General features: G+C 38.4%; 1 pseudogene; it reads left to right on the forward strand.

Annotated features, from left to right (window-relative positions):
• The window catches only part of LOC107710623 (guanine nucleotide exchange factor VAV3-like), a 69,602-nt pseudogene that overhangs the window by 21,826 nt on the left and 27,359 nt on the right, over positions 1 to 20,417 (forward strand).

Raw genomic sequence — 20,417 nt, forward strand, 5'->3', positions numbered from 1 at the left:
CACACACACACACACACACACACACACACACACACACAAAAACAAAAGCAGGGACAGGTGGCAGGATATCTGACACTCTGCCCCATGCAGTCCTGTTCTCAAGCTTCCACTTCCTCTGGAATGACGCAAACATACTTTTTAATATCCTATTGTAGTATATTTGATTTTTTTTTCTTCATATTTGCATGTTTGCAGTTGTTTATATAATAGAGCCTCCAAATCACATGACATCTAATTTTTACAAACCCAGTGTGATATATCAGTTTCATATCTGATGCAGTTTTATTTTAGTATCACTGAGATACTAAATTATTTTAGTATGATACTCAATGATACTAATTCAAAATATTTTTCTTAAAATTTTTTAATTGATCATTTGTTTTAAATATATGTCTATATGTTTTTTATTAATTTTATTCAAAAGTTTTTATTTTATTTCAGTTTATTTCATATTTTATTTCAAGTAACAAAAATGTTTTGTTGTTTTTAGCTGTAACTAAGATAATCCTGATCTGATTAAATTTGTATTTTTGAAAAATAGTTTCACTGTTGGTTCAGATCATATTTCATGCAGTTTTTCGTGATGTATGATGTGATGCGATTGTAACGTAACACATTTCTTCTATGTGGCACTCAGCATATTTTGAATGAGAAATGCACGAACAATAGAGGAGTTTTAGACACTGCATATTCACTATTGTGTAAATGTAGTAAATACAGTCTGACACTTATGTCATTTATGTTATGTTGTTTTCAGTCCTCTCTTTGTCTTGCATTTCTTGCCTTTGTGCTTATGCGTAAGTCATTACTATGGCTACTAGGCTAGATACTGACTACACTGTCAGCACAGATGAATCAGATTTCATAATTTGCAAAAAGACAGCGTAGATACAAAAAAATTATAATACAGATCACCACTATCAGTGAGTTTTGAGACAGAAATGCAGATGAATGTGTGAAAGGGGCAGGATTTACTGGTAGAGCTACGGGGACGAACACTGAAATCTCATTCATCCGTAAGGTAGGTAATTGGGTCTCCATAAGCTCCTGCTCCGTGTTATACCTCCAATACGTTTAGGAATATACGCACACTTGAGTCTAGGTGCATGTCCTCACACACACATTCCCAAACACACACGCTCGAGCTTCCATCAAAGTCACAGCAGTGGTCTAGGTCAGAATGTAAATCTGGAAAGAGTGCTGAACTTTCTAATCACCTTGTTTACTCGCTGCGATTGGGCTGTTTGTCTCTCTCCAGCAGCATTCGATTGCACTCTGAAAACAAATTCATGTTTCTGATGAGCTACACTGATTTCACACTTGGAACAACACCATTTCTCTCCCAGCGTGTTTGTGTGCTCACGAGTCTGTTTGCGCACAAATCCAAAGGCCAGATTTGTTTATCAAGTTAATTAGTTATGTTATAGCGTGGATCTCGAAAGGTTCTGTTGACGTTCTTCTCCATATCGTGGAATAAACCTGGTTCAAATCAAATTGTCCGGCATTCCCTCAAAACTGACCTGGCGTGCTCATTGGAAACTTGGCACTGTGGTCACTCTGTTCTGTCCTGGGGTTTTCAGAAGTTTTTAGTGAAGCAGTCTAGTCTTGACTCTTCAGAGTTTTCATGATGATGTTGTGTCTTCATTTCATGACAGAACAGGGAATGAACTCATTTTCAAAGACATATATGTGTGATCATGATAAAGAAAGAAAAGGATAAATTATTCAAAATATCTAAATTCTTAGAAATATGCTTTAAATAGTTTTCAAAAACTTTTTTTTACATTTGCACAAAAATATTTAATTTGTTAAGTTGATTTTAAATATGAATAAGTTGTTAAGCACTTTTGTACAGAGCCACACACGTGAGACACGTGAGAACAAGATATTGTGGCCGCAAACTAAACCAAAACGAGGGAACTTATTAGTACAACATGGCCATGATTTACCCAAAATGATGGAAAGAATGAATAAAATGTGTGATATGTCTATTTTCCTCACATGTCATGTGCGTAGGTCTATTTCTAATTCATTGCTTCATTGTTTTCTAATAAGAAATAATAAAATACTATGCCAAACTACTTCTTTCATTTCAAGAATTTCACTGTTTTAATAAGGATTTTTTTTTTTCTTATTTGTGATATCTGGACAATATCATGACAGCATCACGACTCCAAAATTTATTTAAAAAATGAAAAACATGCTCATCTTAAAAGAGGTGAATTCAACTAATTTTTCTCTCATTTTTTAATATAGGAATTGGTGAAATATACTAGCGACAGCACAGAAAAGAGCAACCTACGATTAGCCCTTGATGCCATGAGAGTAAGTATAGATTTCTTATGGAACCTACAGCAAAATCTTTCCGAAAATACAGATTTAAAGATTGTTAGACATTATTAGAGATTATTAAATGCTCAAAAAACACATTAAATAAATGTCTTTACAAGTGCAATTTTATTCCCTACTTGATGTATTTCCATACTGAACCTGAATGTTTGGCAGAGCTTTTCCCTTTAAAAGTAACCAATAGGCTTTCATTTTGTCGCATTCATGAACCACGAATGGCTACTTGCTAGCTGGTTGCAGGTCGTATGTAGATTTTAAGAAGTACTTTGCAGTTTTGTCAGTGTTCAGGACTACACTACATGGCCTCAACATTAACACATATAGACAATGCTCAAAAAACACATTAAATAAATGTCTTTACAAGTGCAATTTTATTCCCTGCTTGATGTATTTCCATACTGAACCTGAATGTTTGGCAGAGCTTTTCCCTTTAAAAGTAACCAATAGGCTTTCATTTTGTCGCATTCATGAACCACGAATGGCTACTTGCTAGCTGGTTGCAGGTCGTATGTAGATTTTAAGAAGTACTTTGCAGTTTTGTCAGTGTTCAGGACTACACTACATGGCCTCAACATTAACACATATAGACTAAAAGCCACAAAACTCTCATCATTACCAGCCATGATTTCTCTTTAGCATGTGCCATCAGTATAAGATCATCCCTGCGTATACTTGGTAATGTTTTCTTTAATATTGATGAGATTCTAGTATGTGAAGTGATGTCAACGGCTCATTTCAGTCTCACTGGCAGAGTAGGTGGAAAGCAGATTAATGGCTATGTGAGACGCCGTAATGGAACAGAGGCCTGTGATGATTTAATTTGTTGGAATTATCATCTCAGTGTTGATTGGTTTAGCCGTATGGGAGCTGTGAGAGTTGCTCAGACGGGGACCGAACTCATCTACCTGCCTGCCTGTAAAATGGTGTGTTTAATTTAGACTCATAAGTGAGTGTTTGAGCAGAGGCTGCCTTTTAAAATGGAAATCAGCCGAGATCCACGTCATCCCAGTGGGGTCCTTTGAAAGGCCTCTTTCGGTATTTGGAGATGTTTGTACTCGCTGATGAAATGAAATAATTTCCTGTAGAGAGATAAATACTGGATATATTTTTTCATTCAAAACGTGATGTTTTCATTTATTTCATAATTCTTTTATTAGCCTACTAATTATACTGTATTATCAGCATCATTTGAGAACAGTCTTTCATGAAAAGAACATGCATTTTATAATGTCTTTTAGTATTTGGTTTGTCTCTCTTTTGCTTTAAAGCCCTGATACCTGATGAGCTTGTTGTCCAGCATGATTTGAATCTTTTTTTTAAAAAATGTAATAAGCATGTTGGTGAACAAGCCATATGATCAATGTCACACATTTAATAATCTGATTAGTAACATAGAAATATAGTGCAGAATTGGAATTATTACACACACACACACACACACACACATATTACTTTTGATAAATGTAATGCCCCATTGCCTCCATGCTGAATATTTTTCTTTTTATTTAGCATGGATGCATTAAATTAATCAAAAATGACAATAAAGACATTTATAATGTTATATAAATGCTGTTCTTTTGAATTTTAATGAATAATGAATTTTCTATTCATTAAACAATCCTGAAAAAAAGTATCATGGTTTCCACCAAAATGCACTATGTTGCCAAAAGTATTGGGACACCCCCTTCACTTCCAAAAATTTCCAAAACATTTAAAGTCACACCAGAGGTGTTCAGCTGGGATTAAGACCAGATCAGTCAAGTTCTTCCACACTGACTGAATCAATCATTTTTTTTAACCTTGCCTTATACACAGAGGCATTGTCATGTTAGAATAGAAAAGGGTCCTTTCCAAACTGTTGCTATAAAATTAGAAGCACACAATTCCCTAGAATATCATTATATCCTTAAACATTAAGATTTGTACTCATGGAAATGACTAAAGTAGTCAAACCTGTTCGTTAGAAGGGGGTGTCCCAATACTTTTGGCAATATAGTGTATTATGCAGCACAACTATTTTCAACATTGATAATAATAAGAAATGTTTCTTGAGCAGCAAATCAGCATATTAGAATGATTTCTAAAGGATCTTGTGACAATGAAGACTAGAGTAATGGCTGCTGAAAATTAATTTTTCTGTTTATTTTGCTCGGATTCCCCGAGCCCCCCGGATTCCCCCCCCCATAGATTAGTATATATATGATATGTGCATGAATCAAGGTCAGTTTTCTTTTCCTTCATTAAACAGGACTTAGCCCAGTATGTAAATGAGGTGAAAAGAGACGTCGAGACTCTGAGGGAGATTGATCAGTATCAGAGATCCATTGAGAATTTGGTAAGTTGTACATGATAAACATGACCTCTGCTTTAAAAAGAATAGTTTACTCATGTCATTATTGTTTTCCTGTCTCTGCATGAATGTCCCTTCACAGAACCAGTGCTTACTTTCTTATGGAAGACCGAAGGGTGACGGTGAAGTCCGTTTGGTGTCAAATCTCTTTATGAGGGTTGATGGATGGTGACGGATTGCTGCAGCATGTCAAGTCAAATTCTGCATGCTGAACCAACTGCTGTGGAAAGACTTGGTTGCTTTTGACGATAAACAGTCTAAAATCTGTGTTCATTTTGCGGAGTTTTCCATGTCATGTGAATCAGAAGTGGCCATAGTAAGTGTAGTGTGTATAGAGGTTGCAGAGCTGTGTACTCAGATCGATGTGTTTTTTCAGTCTGTAAAGGTGGGCAGCTCATCCTCAGGTTACCTTTGGTTTCTGATGTTCTTTTGGGGCTTGGCAATAGTGATACAGATGTAAAAATTATGCGGATATGTCTTTAAACTTTTGATATTTTTTTCTCTTTTATGCCTTTCACCAAAAGGAAGGTTTCTTCTGAACAGATGACAGGACAGGTGAGGCTTAAGGCAAAAACCTTTACTGCAATCCACTCTTGATTTTACTTTCATGTCATGACGTGTCGATGTTGCAGACATATTTTTTTGTTCGACGTTGCTGTAATTGTCTGCAAGAGGCGCGGGGACAACTATGAGATGAAGGAAGTGATCGACCTCAACCATTTCAAGATCACCAATAACCCCACTACTGATAAGGACTGCAGAAAGGTCAGTGAGAAACAGTAACAGGAATGTTTGTAGGCTCAGAAAACTGCAGCCAAATATCAAACAGTCATATTTTTCTCATGATCCCAGCATCTGCTATTCATCATATTGTTTCATTCTGAAGGGTTTTGTAGAGGTCGGACTAGCACAATTCAAGTGTTCTGTAGAATAGAAATCGCTCTGATACTTGCCTTCTCCACAGATGGCTCCAGTAACTCTCCTTTAGGTCTCCTTTGAACTGTTAGAGTGTCATAGAATAAAGTCTTTGCTATTTTTTTTCCTCTGTTAAAATGTTTATGTCCTCTAGGTTGCTGTAGGATATTCCAGTAATATCCAAACCATTTGAAGGACAGTGTGACTTACCAAAGTGCATTTTTATGTAAATTAGTTGTGCTGTTGTAAGCTCTTTAAAACTGCTTTAAGCTCTTTAAAACTGTTCACATGCAGAACATAGGAAAAGTTGAGGTCTTTATCATTTCTGATCAAATACATGCTTTTAAAATGTTCTTAGAGTAAATAATGCTAAAAAACAACAAACAAATGTTTGAATAAGTTTCAGGATCTACTGCTTCTCAATGCAGCTTTTCAATTACAGTGTAATCTTTTTTTTCTTCTTTTTTTTAAAGCCAGCAGATATAGCAGCTGAGTTGGATTAATGCATTTCTTGGTTTAAATAGGCTTATACTAAAAAAAGATTTTGTGAGTGTTGTCTCCTGAGTATTCATGAGATGAGCAATCATGCGATGCCCTTTTGTTGTTGTCTTTGCTCTCCATATACATTTCTTACAGAGATGAATAACATGATATTGAACTATTTAAAACCATGTAAATAAAGAAAACAACTTTCAGATAACTATTCAGGTTATTATTCCAATAAATCTTCCTAGTTATTAATTTAAATATTACTTTAAATTGATACACCAACATAAGTTTTTTTTAAATATGTTTTAAGTATTTTTAATATTTTTCTCACACTTATTTGGAATACATTTATATAATTATAAATATATTTAGAATATAATAAATAATAATATAATATTTAAATTTTGAATATCATGTACTTAATTATATAGGCTTATATATATATATATATATGGCAAAGCCCCACTGGCTTTTCTTTTTTCTTTTCCCCTCCTCAGGACACATACACACACTTAATACACTGATGGATCTTATTCCTTGACGTCTTTGACAAGACCTGTACACAACTGCAAACTGTCTCCAAAACACATGCACACAGACATTGACACATTGGAAATCTTTAAAAATACAGTTAATCTTCACAACAACCATCATTAATAACTTTTATAAATATTATCATATTACATAATGCTCAAAACTGTAGTTTTAGAGGAAAGAAAAGTTACTGGTGCTACAATCTTTGGTTTGCTTGCTTATATTGCAAACATACTAGGGCTTTAATAATAAAAACAAAACAAAACTGGAGTGCAGTTTCATTGACTGCAGTGACTTTAACCAGAAATCTGGATTTAATTTAAAAATTACAATTATAAATTGACTGATGGTTTTTTCCCAATTAACTGAAAGATGAGGATTTTGTTTTAGTATTTATTCATATTTTGAATTAGCTTAAACTTTTTTTTTTTTCAAATTAATTTTAGTTCAAGTTTTATGTTTTTGTCATTTTTATTACTTTTTAAAATATTTCTCTTTAGCTTCAATTTATTTGTATAGCAGTTTTTAAATTTTTAGTATTTAATAATATTACTTATTTCAGCTAGGTGCTTCAAAACACTTTATTTTAAAGTTTTTAATCTAATATTTTATTTTATTTTATTTTCACTTACCGAAAAATAGATGGTTAATAGTTTTAGCTTTAGTTAAGAATAACACACTGGACTGGTTAGCGGCTAGGGTGGGATGCTGCAACATAACCCTCAGTAGTGTGCATAAATGCTACACCACACAAACTTACACATGAACACACACACACACACACACACACACACTGAATGGTAATAGTTAAGTGATGAATGTGTCCACTCCCCCAAGGTTGCCTCTGGCTGTCTATTGCGGTGTAAAATAAAATGAGCCCCCTTTTCCCTCACCCACCAACTCTCACTGCCATCACCCATCACAACTTTAAAACAAACACCAAAACCCCTTAATATTCTAATACAGCAAATGTATGTTATTATTATTATTAATAATATAATTATTTTTTTTTTACAAAAAGTCTTGAGGTATAACCATATTGAAAAGTTAGATCTTTACATGCGAGTCAAATTTTTATTTTTAAGCAGTTATTTTGCTATTTGTCTTATCCTCTGGCAGTGGTGCTACGGGTTCTACCTCACTCACCAGCAGGGGCAGAGTGGATTTGAGTTCCTGTTCAAGACAAAGGAGCTGAAGAAGAAATGGCTGGACCAGTTTGAGATGGCCATGTGAGTTTCAAACCCCAAATCACAATTCCTAAACCTGAATGAATTTCTTTGCTCATTGGAACTCAAAAGGAGACTTTTTTTTGCTCTTTTCTGTGCAATTTCAATAAAGAACCAGAGAATTCAAGCTTAAAAAACACAGAAGGTATTGGGTGGCATACATGTATAAATTTAAGTTCAGTGCTGTAAATTTGGTACTGTTCTGTGATGTGTGACAAACTCAGAATTCCAGGAAAGCAGGATCTAAATGCAAGGAGTACTATATTGAACTAAACTAACAATAACACTATGTGGCATAGTTAGTTTACTGGGGTTTATATACACACAGGGGAAGACAATCAAGGGAACCAATCAACAAAAAGACTACAAAGGGACAAAGACCAGACACAGAAAACTGGAACACAACTTGAACATGAAAGTTCAATATAATTTCTTTCAAACACACAGTTTTTCACTTCACAAGATGTTAATTGATGGACTGAAATCGTGTCCGATTATTTTGTTGTTTTTATCATCCATTTGAACTCTCATTCTGACGGCACCCATTCACTGCAGTGAATCCACTGCTGAGCAAGTTATGTAAAGCAAAATTTTCCCACATGTATTCTGATCTGTTCTGGTTTACAATATGTCATAATGGATCACTTTTATGAGGGTGAGTAAATGACAAATATTTTCATTTTAAATGAAATAAATTTGAGGTGACCTTTCACACTGCATTCAAATGCTCCCTGGAACTTTGGTCAATGCAAATTCCAGAGTAGTTCACATGACAATATGAATCTACTTTTGTAAGTTAAGAGAGAGGAAACATTTGCACACATCATCTTAATTTCAATAAGGCATTCAACATTTTTATAATGATGTCATTTGATGTCAAGCAGCTTACTTCGTTCTAGTACATGGTGACATCCTGTGCCTGGGATGTTGTTGAGATTTGATAGCACAATGTATTTACTGTGGAAGAAATGAAAAGAGAGATGGAGAGGAAAACTAACAAGAGTTCTGATTTAGAAATTGTGTAGGTTAAAGAGGATACGCCGTCCCTTGTGCCGAGAGTCTGTAATGATGTTTCCTCTCCCGCTTGATTTATATGTCACCCTTTAAAAATGTGTCTCTGTACACACACTTATGCGTGTTGTTGACTGCGTGATGATCTGAAGGGTGCATTCAAACAGCAAATTACACCTGCCGCATGCACACAGCTCTCTTGATGCAAGAATCAATCTTAGAGTCGTTCGGGTAAAGAGCTTCCCCACTGCTCTGATTCGTGCCCAGAATTGGAAGGTCTGGTCCCAGCCCCGTGGGCCACAACATTCACCAGCGCTTGGCCCCCGTTCAGTCTTAAACAAGCAGTTTGTCACATGCTCTTTTTTCCAATCAGCCAACTTTGCACCATTGCTTTACCGTATTTCTGATTTTCAATTTCAGATCTAATATTCGGCCTGAGAATGCCACATTTAACTCTCACCACTTCAGGATGCACACTTTCGAGAGGGCCACCAGCTGCAGCTCCTGTCATATGCTTCTCAGGTGAGCTGACTTTGCACTTCTGAGACATTTTGTGTGCTGAAATAAGTTAAAAGGGGTCATGAACTGAGAAACCAAAATTCCCTTGATCTTTTGACATATAAGAGGTCATTTTACAATATAAAAACATCCTGTAAGTTTTAGAACTCAAAACTTTGTTGTTAGTCTAAAAACAGCTTATATTGAAGGCTGGGTTAGGGTTAGGGTTAACCTGATCTGCCAAAACGACAGCTTTTGGAATGTTCTACTCTATGATGCTGGAGGATGCAGTGTCTCGTTCCCTACTCAGGGAACCAGGGTTACATATGTAACCTGAGATGTTCCCTTCCGAGGGAACTTCGAACTGCATCCTCTAGCGGTCGCTATGGGGAACGTTATACTCACGCTGCCATGCTGAGGAGAGTGCATGCCAAACACCAAGGCGAGCACTAAGTACCAACTCTACCAAGGTTATGGGAGTTGCCCTTAGGACGCTTTGACGGCTGTCAATGACACAATTCCCTTTGGCCAAAGGCCTGAGCTGCGTACCCAAAGAACTTACCTGTTAAGGGCTGGGCTTGAGGAAGCCTGAACCCAGGGCAGAGCTCGAAGGCTTGGAATCAGAAACAAAGAGATTCCTTTTAGGGGATATGGCCAAGCGTCTAGGGACGATATAACTAGACCCTGGCCTGTCACCCAGGGGTTACCACCAGCTCTCTCAAGAGCTTGCTCAAAGGAACTGACGCAAAAGATCCTTAGTAGCAAACGAAAGGTATCCTGCTTAAGAAAGGTATCACCAAGGATACATCAGTAGAGTGGGGCCCAAGGTGAGAACCGAGGCCTGAGCCAACTCAAGTGCTCGAGGCTGGCAGCACGTAACCCTTACCATAAAGGATTTTAGAAAGTGCGCAGGATGCTTAGAGAGCACACTTACCACAATGTGGATTTTAGAAAGTGCACAGAACCTCAGTGTGTGCACTTACCATAAACATGGATTTTAGAATCACTGTTGCGAAGGGGTTACCGAGGCTGTGACTGTGACACGTTTAAGGGAGAAGTTACTTAGTTCAGCGGAAAGCCTGCATGCTCAGAGCGCATGTGGACTGGAAATGGCGACCTCAAGGAAATACCCTCCAATTGAAGGGAACATCGCCAACTCAACCTTAGTAGTCACAGGATAGGCTCCGGAGCATTATACTCATACATAACTTGAAGGAGCGAAGCACCCAACTCTCAGAATGACAGGGGGACACAGATGCTTGACTTGGGAGCAGTGTGCTCATAGATGACTCTCTAGTGTGAGGGTAGCACTACAAGCTCAACCACAGGAGCAGCCTGTCAGGGAGGCAGAAAAGGGCCTAACAACCTGGTATTGCTGTTTCACGGAGCTCTGGGGAGGCTGAGAGGGAAATTCAGATGCTCAGGAGGGAGCGGCATGCTCATAGGTGACCGTCTAGAGCAGGGGTTCTCAAAGTCTACATTCAAAGGTCCAAATCTGAATTTTCATCAATGTCAAAGGTCCGGAATAATTGGTTATTACAAAACTTGTTTTTAATAAACATGCATAAAATGCATAACAAATCAACACTAATTTTTTATAATTAAATAACAAGTGCAAAAGTGGCAAAACAATTAATTTAAGTGTCAGCAATAGAGGTCGACCAATATGGGTCTTTCTCTGGTCGATGTCGATATTTAGAACTCAGGGCAGCCAATATATGATGCCATTTTTTTGCATCATTTGGCAATATGTTTGGCCAATTTTCTTTTTTTTCCCCTTCATCTCATAAAAGAGAGTTTGAGTAAATGTTTATTGCAGGGTACAAGATATAATAGTAATAGTAGTAGTACTAGTAGCCTAATTCATAGTAATACATGGCTCAAAATTTAAGCACCTTCTCAAAACAGTTCTGAAGCTTTTTGCTTATGTTTGCTGACAGACACCAGTGTTTCCCACAGATTTGCAAATGCAAATTCATTCTCTGCCAGCAGGAGGTGCTGTTGGAGCGGGAGATATAGCGGTTTCCACGGTAACAGCTGTAATCAAATAAGTGCTGCGCTCACAAACGCTTCTTTATCAGGCATTACAGTAAAGACGAAATGAAAATGAAATCGAGCTTTTCTGAAGACGCTCGGTTCTTTTCAAAGATACATTCATATAAAAAAAAACACCTGCGCCACATTTTGATTTTGAAATGTGCAGCGCTGATGTTTATTCAACGAAATAGAAGCCTTTAGTAAAATCTATTTGTGGCGGTCAGTTTTGATATTGTGACGGTCCGCCACAAATAAATCAATGTATGGGAAACACTGGACATGGTTATAAGTCAAATGACCATAATCTAAGTGATAACAAAAATAAAAGAGTTCACTCATATGTGGTGAAGTGACACCCAATTACGTCATGTTATACGCCTTACTGGATGTCATGACAACAATGTCATGCAGGAAAAATTTAAATATCTCGCCTTCGCTTTCATTTCGAAATGGAGGCGGGTCCGGATTGAATTCCCTCCGGATCCGGACCGGAGTCCGGACTTTGAGAAGTGCTGCTCTAGAGCGAGGGGAGAACTGACTCTGTTAGGGGAGACCTCAGACGCTCAATTTGGAACGGCGTGCTCAAAAGTGACCCTCTAGGTCAAGAGGAGCACTGCTAGGCTCAACCAGAAAAGGGGCAACTCACCAGGGCAGCAGCAAGCAGCTAAACTACCTGGTCTTGCTGCCAAGGAGCTCAAGGAGTGGAGGACTTGACTCTCAGTAATGAGAGAAGAACCCAGCTCGACAGAGTTCCGAGAGTTCAGAGAGAGAGGGGCAGATTTCCTAACTCACAGGTAGAGAGGAGGACTCACATGATCTGCTTAGGAGCGGCGAGCTCATAAAAGACTCTCCCGCTGTGAGGGGAGCACTGCCAAGCTCGGAGAAGCAGATTGACCGAAGATGGGGCATCAGTAACGGGATCCAGCTTAGAAGGGGATTACGTGTTTCAACAGGGAGCAGCAGGCTCCCACCATAGACGCAACTAACCAAGTAGGCGACAGGGACGGGCCTGACAACTCGGTATGGTTGCACATGGAGTTCTCAGGAACCGTGCTCTCGGCTCTCAGGCTGAGGCAGGCCCTCATAGCTCATACTGGGAGCGGTAGGTTTATAGCTAACCCTCGCAGTGAGGAGAGCAATTCCTAGCTCAACCAGAAGGCAGCGTTAGACTAGAGGGGGCAGTCTAACAGGGCCTGATGAGAGACTGTCAGCTGAACACAGTCCCATGCTCTCTGAGCGTGGGTCCTCTTTAATCAAGCTCAAAGGAACCTGCAGAAACAACTGGACCTAATGAACCACTCATGCACAAAGAGCTACTGTTACTCAGAGCTGAAGCACTTAGGAAAGGTCTCCGCAGAGAAGGAAACATGTCTCACTCGTACCTCAAGGAAGGAAGTGTACTCAAGCCCACTCCACAGAGGGGTGACTCACCGGTTCAACCATAAGGGCAGTGTGAAAGGGAGGTCCAAAAAAGGGCCCTTTAACAACCTATCGAAACTGCAGAGTGGAGTGAGATTGCTCAATGTCTCAGCGAGAGGAGCTCTAAAGAAAGTGCATAATGGTAAGTGGATGACTCAAAGCTCAGGAAGCCCCTCGGGTCGAGACATGAGTAACTTGCACTGGCCGGGGCAGCTTCTCGAAGCAATCACCCAGCAGCCCGTCAGGGAGCAGGTCATATTCCTCAAGTACTGCCCTGCTCAACCTGAAAGTTACGCCGTCAAAAAGACCCAGAGGGCCTCGGAGGTTGTAGCGCTAAGGTTAGGGAACCAGGTTCTGCGCTGGTGACCTACTCACAAGTAGCCCTCAAGCTAGCGAGAGGGGAGTATGGTCAACTCCCTAGCCCCAGAGAACATGATACTCTACCACACCCAACTGTGGGAACAGGAGCGATCAGCTCAGTTCAGGGCCAAGCATCAAGGAGGCTCGCAAGCCAACATTTGAGCACAGAGAGTCATATAACCCTGAATGAAAGTAAAGGCGCAGAAAATTGGCTCCCAGAGTGCTGTATAATGTTGTTATCTGATAAGGACATGATATAAATCATGTCCAACAACTGCAGACAGATATCCACATTATACAATTCCTTATATATAAGGAATTATAAACAGCAGGAAATTACTGATAGGGAAAAGATTTGCTGTCAGGTCCTTTCCATTCTCTGCCCACCAACCACAAATTGCAGGCAATGGACAGACAATTCTCACCGCAACGCGCAGCATACATTCAGCTCTTGCGGGAGCTAAACACTCTTTGTTCACGCACTAGATTACCTCAGAAATCAAGCAAGAACAGAAACGTTATTCCCACGAGAGGCGAACGCACTCATGCAAACTCTATCTACAACCTCGGGTAAATGGTGAAGTACCCACCTCCCCGCTCAGTAGTCCCGCAAATGCATCACGATGAGCACAAGCCGTCTCCTTGTGAGTCGAGCATGTTCAATTCATGCTTATCCCTTACATAGAAATAAGCAATTAATTCAATGAACACTTTCAACTCCCTCGAGAGCTGAACGCGCTTGCTCTTCACCACACTCACAACACGCAAGCCGTGTGACACTACTGGTATCAGAGCAAAGCCTCTGGTGAGAGAACATGCACTCCTAGTCGTGCTTAGCTTTCTGTTAATGTAAACAAATGGTCAGTGAAGACGAAGAAGAGGATGACGTGTTCTCCCGGTGCCCTTTTATACTGTGGTCGCTCCGGTAATGATGTCATAGGCTGTCGCCAGCCAATGTTATTGTCGTGTTTAGATGTATGCTTCAGACACTGGTCACGCCAAAGGTGTTGCCCATAGCGACCACTAGAGGACACAGTTCGAAGTTCCCTCAGAAGGGAACTTTATTTTTAATGACGATCCAGTCCACGTCAGTAAGAACTCGGTCCTTTGTTCACTTCATTTTACCGTGGATTCGTTTACAAACAAGGCACAATTTGACGCTGGATTTTTAAAAAGATGGAAACTAAAAGATGCCTTAACAATGCCGTGCCGAGTATATTGGATCCGACATTAATGTCACAATACAAGTGTGAGTAACTGTTTTTATTACCTGGTCACTATTGCTTTGTCTCTTCTTATAGATCGTTTGATATTGTATATTGTTTTGATATCCACCACGCCTATTCAAACAGAGCGTTCTGATGAGGGGGGTTAAAAACAGGACAGAAAATAGCTTATTAATTCCAAATTATGATGTTTTTGATGTAAAAATCTTGATAACATTATTATTGACCTCTATTGAACAGTACAAAATAAAAAAGGCAGTTCATGTTGTGTTTAAAGACCTTATGAAATCAGAGTTTTCTTTCTGGCCTGTGTTTTCTGATTGTTCATCTTCAAAACACAAATGAAGATATTTTGAATTAAACCTGAGAGATTTCTGTCCCTTTATTGACAGTCCAGGTAACCAAAAGTTTGATGATTCAAATATTGTAAAAAGTAGTCCATATGAATTGAATGATTTAATCCAAGTCAATCCAAGTAAATCATTTTATATGCACGTCAAGCAAGTAGGGTTGAGCTGCTACTGTATTTCATGAGCTCCATTAGGGGTGGGCGATATGACCATAATCTTATATCACTATATGAGTAATTTTATTTCACGGTAACAATATCTACTATATGTATCACGATATAGTTATTTTTGCTTTAAATAGGGTCTTTATGATATAAATTTTTTTAGAGATGCACCGATCGATCGGCTAGGGATCGGAATCGGCCGATTTTCCTCATGATCGGCCCGGATCGGTGACCGGCCGGTCAGTCTCACTTCTTTCCGATTCCGAACCGATCCGTTTTGTTACCAGCGGCACAGGCAATAACGTCAGCCGCGCATTCTCACTCTCTTCTCTCCGACGACCCCTTCTCTCTCACACACGTCTCATTTGCTTCGGTTAAATAGTGCTTATATTGCGCATTATTTTAGTCATCCCCACAGGTTTCGCGCTTACACCAAAAGCGCGCGCACCACCACTGATCTATAACAAGCCGCGCTCAGTCTCAAACGGCTTGTGAGCCACAAATACCAAAATGAGTGGCTAACTGCGCTAAAACGGTCAAATACATACAAAATTATGTCAAAATGCCCGTCTTGGTGAGTATCCAGTTAAACACAGTCAGTTTTGGAACGTTAAATAGTTGAGAAAGAGAACGCATGTTGTGTAACAGTATATTGGGTCCGTGGATAAACTCTTAAAGGGACCGCAGTCCAATATTTATGCTGCTGTCTGTCATGTTAATCAAAGAACAAAAGACAAAGAAAATCACTTTCTGCTCTGGTAAGCATTAATCTGTATTTAATTTTTACAATGAAGACTACAGAAATTAAAGTAATCAAATGTAAAATAACACTGGATGTGTTATTTTACATTTGATTACTTTAATTTCTATAGTATTTCTTGCCTGAATAAAAACTTACTTAACCTGAAAAACTTCGTTTCATACCTCTCTTTATTCTATTGCATTTATTTGTGCTGTTGTTTGCAATTTTTTTGTGTTCTTATTTTATTACTGACTTTTTACTTGTGTTTTGTTATGAAAATAAAACTTTGCATTGAAGAAAAGTAGATTTTTGTTTGTATATGCTGTCAATTATAGTTATTAGATATAATTTATAATTTTTGAAAAAGAAGCAGAATAAGACAATAAGACAAATACGAAAGAGATACAAATTAAACTCATTTTTCAGATACAGTAGGTTTACTTAACATATTTATTTAACATCTTTGGTTGGTTAACATTAATGACACGATAGGTACTTAATTAGGAATGTTGTCTCTTTAAGACGGAAGGCATGCATGTAATACTGACACATGCTCAGTTTTCACCCACCTGTTTACGTTCACTTAATCCATAACCGACTGTATTTACGTGAGATACTCTACACGATAGGTATTTGGACTGCTGTGTGTGTATTTGAGCACTGAGAACTGATCGCGCGCTGTATATGAGAACTGAAGAAGTGGAGCGTGCGCGAGAGAGAGAGAGCACTTCTAACAGTGTGATTCCGCCTATCCCGCCTTCACTAAATTTAAGTTAATCGACAACGAATTGTGACTCCCGGGAAAAACGGGACGTCTGGTCACCTTATCCCTACCCCTTCGGGTGCTGAGGCCATTGTTTCAGATCGCTAGTTCGCATTTTGGTAGCCTATCCATCCACTGCGGCTGCCATACTGAGACTAGGTATGCAAAAGCCCCTTATCCGATTGCAATCCAATGACAGGGACGCACATTTTGAAGAACAAGACAGTAGCCTATAGGATGTATTTTGAATGTCCGTTAGTCCTCAGATAACACTATAGTCCCGTCTCGTCTTGTTAACGAAGACGCGGCATAAATTTCGTCATAGTTTTTATCATCAGATATTACACTTTTAGCTCGTCAACGTCTCGTCTTAATCACAGAAAAAATGTTCGTTAACGAATATTTTTCGTCTTCGTTGACGAAATTAACACTGCTTAGAAAGAAAATCTGAATCGGCAAAAATCGGTATCGGCAGATCACACTAATAAAGAATCAGAAATCGAAATCGGCCAAGAAAATTGCAATTGGTGCATCTCTAAAAAAATTTTGATACCATAGAAATGTCATAATTTGTGTCAATATCACAAAAATAAAAAAACTAATACTAGCCTAAAAAAGAGCAAACAGTCGAAACAGTCAAAGCGATTAAATAAGAATAAGAAACTAATTACAAGCAATAGGACCAAAAAACTACAGTAGAACAAATGAAACAAAAAGAAATGCTACATACAGGGCTGTAGCTGGGGGCCCCGGTGCAGGTTGTACCCAAGGTGCCTTGTTTGAAATCATGTAAATAGCACAAATAAATAAATAGAACAAAGATACAAATTACACAATGTTTAATAAGTTTTTTCAAGTTTGTAGGTGTCAAGGTACAGAAACTGAATAATCAAATGTAAAATATAATTGCATAGTTTTCGCCGTATAAATAAATATAGATTAATTCTTATTAAAACTACAAAGTAATTCAGTAAAGAGCAGTGAGTGATTTTCTCTCTTTTAAACTCTTGGATTAACATTAAAGACACCGACTGCAGCTAGTAAATTAGGCATGGTCACTTTAAGAGACAATACATCCAATATAATGATACACATCTGATTTCTTTCTCACCTGTTTACGTTCACTTAAGTTGAGACATAGCCGACAGTTTTTCGAGGATACTCGCCAAGATGGGTATTTCGACATAATTTAGTATGTATTTGTCGGTTCAAGAGCAAGAAGAGGCAAAACTCAATTTGGTGTTCACGGGCTGTGAGATGCGCACAGAACACAGCGTGTGGGTGCTGAATTGTCGCCACCACCTTTCACCCCACTAGCGACGACCCTGGCTACATACATTGTATAAAGTAATCAAATGTACAAAACAGTGCATATTCTTCACTGTGTAAATTAAATATATATTTCTTCTTATTAAAGTTACAAAAGTGACTTAGCTGTCACTTTAAGAGCTGTCCGGATCCAATATAGCCTACTGTTACACGTGTTTTTTTTCCATCTGTTTGCTTTCACTTAAGACCTAAATTACTGTGTTTACGAGGATACTTGCAAGGACGGGCATTTTGACACATATAAATGTGTGTATTTAACAGTTCTAGGCCTATAAAGCAGGGAAAAATAACATTCAATTCTCCCGCTCTCTATGAGCACTGTATTAACGTGCGTGCACCTCTCTGATTTGTCATAATTTGTTTTTAAACCGCAATGCTTAAAAACACATGCAAATTATACGTTTTTGTGACCACATAGCACATTTTAAACCGCAATGCTTAAAAACACATGCAAATTATACGTTTTTGTGACCACATAGCACAGCAACGTCATGTGAGCGTGTAACTGCGATAGAGACGATAGTCCAATATTTCTACCGGTTAATTGTATCTACCATTATCGCCCACCCCTAAGCTCCATGTATGTGCATTGATCAGTGTTTATATGTAAATAAAATCCTAAATTCAATCTGTTCATCATACAGTGTGGTCGTGTCTTTTCAGAAGACTTGGGTTAAATGTGAGTCATTACTTTGCAGATTCACTATCGTTGTGTTTACATGAACTTTCCATGGAGGGGGGCGGGGAAATCTCCTAGGTTTTATTTGTTTGTGTTTCGAAAGTTTAACAAAAGTTTTACAAATTTGGAACAACATGATGATGAGTAACCTGCAAAGATGGCTGAATTGTCGTTTTTGGGTGAACTATCCCTTTAAAGCTAAATGACATAAACTGAAAGCCAGAAAACTTTGTATTTCACAAGGTCTGTAATACCCATTTATGCTATATGTAACTGAATGAAGCCAGCACTGATCCTATGGTCCTTCTGCTCTTCAGGGGAATTTTTAATCAAGGCTACCTTTGTCCTAAATGCGGAAACGGGGCTCATAAGGGTTGTCTCGGAAAACTAGGAGCATGTGGAAGGGCAGGTAATGGTCAGTAAAGAGCCTCTGCATTAACCAAGATGGCATTTCACTGTTCAAAGAATTATATGTATTCCTGGAATTTATACCCAGATAATTTCAGATTCTTTTTCATGTCAGAGATTCATGGGTTTTGAGACATACCATAAATATTTCAGTGAATGTTGTAATGTAACTGTCATACCATAGTTTGAAGGTAACACAGAGCTTGAATATTCCTTTACTATATGAATAAAAGGTCATTAAAATGATTTTGTTTCTGTACTTTAAAATATATTTTTTATATTAACATATTTTAATGACAGTATATTTATTAAACAAAAATTTATTATTTTAGCTATTTTTCAAAAAAAGCAGAAAATAGTACAAACTTTGCTAAAGTGATTGTTTTGAACAAGTATTAACTTAGACATTATTAAAACAATATATATATATTTTAGCTAAAGTATTTGCATCAATACTGTGTGCCTTTTGCCCCATGCTGGTGAGCCTTTTACCCCGTGTGTGGGTACATTCATACATTTATAAGATTTTTAAACAAAATAACAACTTGAATGATTTATTTTCACACAAAATCTGTTGCTCCATTAATGTTCAATACAAATGTATATATTTTTTCTGCAATTATACATTTTAGGCACAGTGAATAGCAAATTTTTTCTTAAAGGGTCATGAAACCCCCCGTTTCAGCACTGGTTAGTTTTCACCACAGTTAAAAAACGCTAAAAAAGTGGGTGTGGTGCGCAGCGGAGGGGGAAGAGGGGAGACAGACAACACACACAGCTTCGGGTTCAGACAGTTTAATTTCGCTCCCATCGAGTTAAAAACACAAATAAATGCACAGCCATTTGCACTCTGCATCGAAAACATATATATGAATTGCACCTCTGAGAACTTTTAAGTATTATTCTGTGGCGTTTATATAAGCCTTTTGACGTAGGGTTGCCAACTTCAGAAAATTAAAATACAGGACAATTCCCTTCCCAATTCCCCTTTTCATGTTGGACTCATGAAAAATAATCACGTAGTTTGTATTCACCAAAACTGATTTACTGAATTGAAAACACGGATGGAATTGGCGTTAGCGCGAGCGCCGCTTGCTGTGAGGCAGGAGCGACGAGCCGGCAGAGGATTGCGCAGCCTTCCTCGAACAGTTATGTTCACGATTTCTGATTTACTTAACGTATACTGCGTGAGTGGGGCTGTGATTGAATGATGACAGCTATCGGTGATCATTCTCAAGTGATCAGCACTGCTGCTGTTGTATCAGTCAGTGGTTAGATCAGCGTAGCAGTCAAAAAACGGGACAAGGGAAGTCACGTACGGGACAAATCAATTAGGCCCAAAATCTGGGACGTCCCGGCTAATACGGGACGGTTGGCAACCCTATTTTGATGGGTTGTGTCACAGATTCACATGAATCGCATTTGTGCCTAACTCTTATTACAAAGCAAAAACAAACACTTCTTCGATCCATGAACGTTTCTCTCAGTTAATGTGCGTGATGTCATCTCACAATCTGAAGCGTCTGTCATAGCAAATCAACACATGCTGTTGTGAATAATTAAGCGAA

The sequence above is a fragment of the Sinocyclocheilus rhinocerous genome, unplaced genomic scaffold (assembly GCF_001515625.1).
Source record: "Sinocyclocheilus rhinocerous isolate Xijiao unplaced genomic scaffold, SAMN03320098_v1.1 scaffold507, whole genome shotgun sequence".
In the NCBI taxonomy this organism is placed as follows: domain Eukaryota; kingdom Metazoa; phylum Chordata; class Actinopteri; order Cypriniformes; family Cyprinidae; genus Sinocyclocheilus; species Sinocyclocheilus rhinocerous.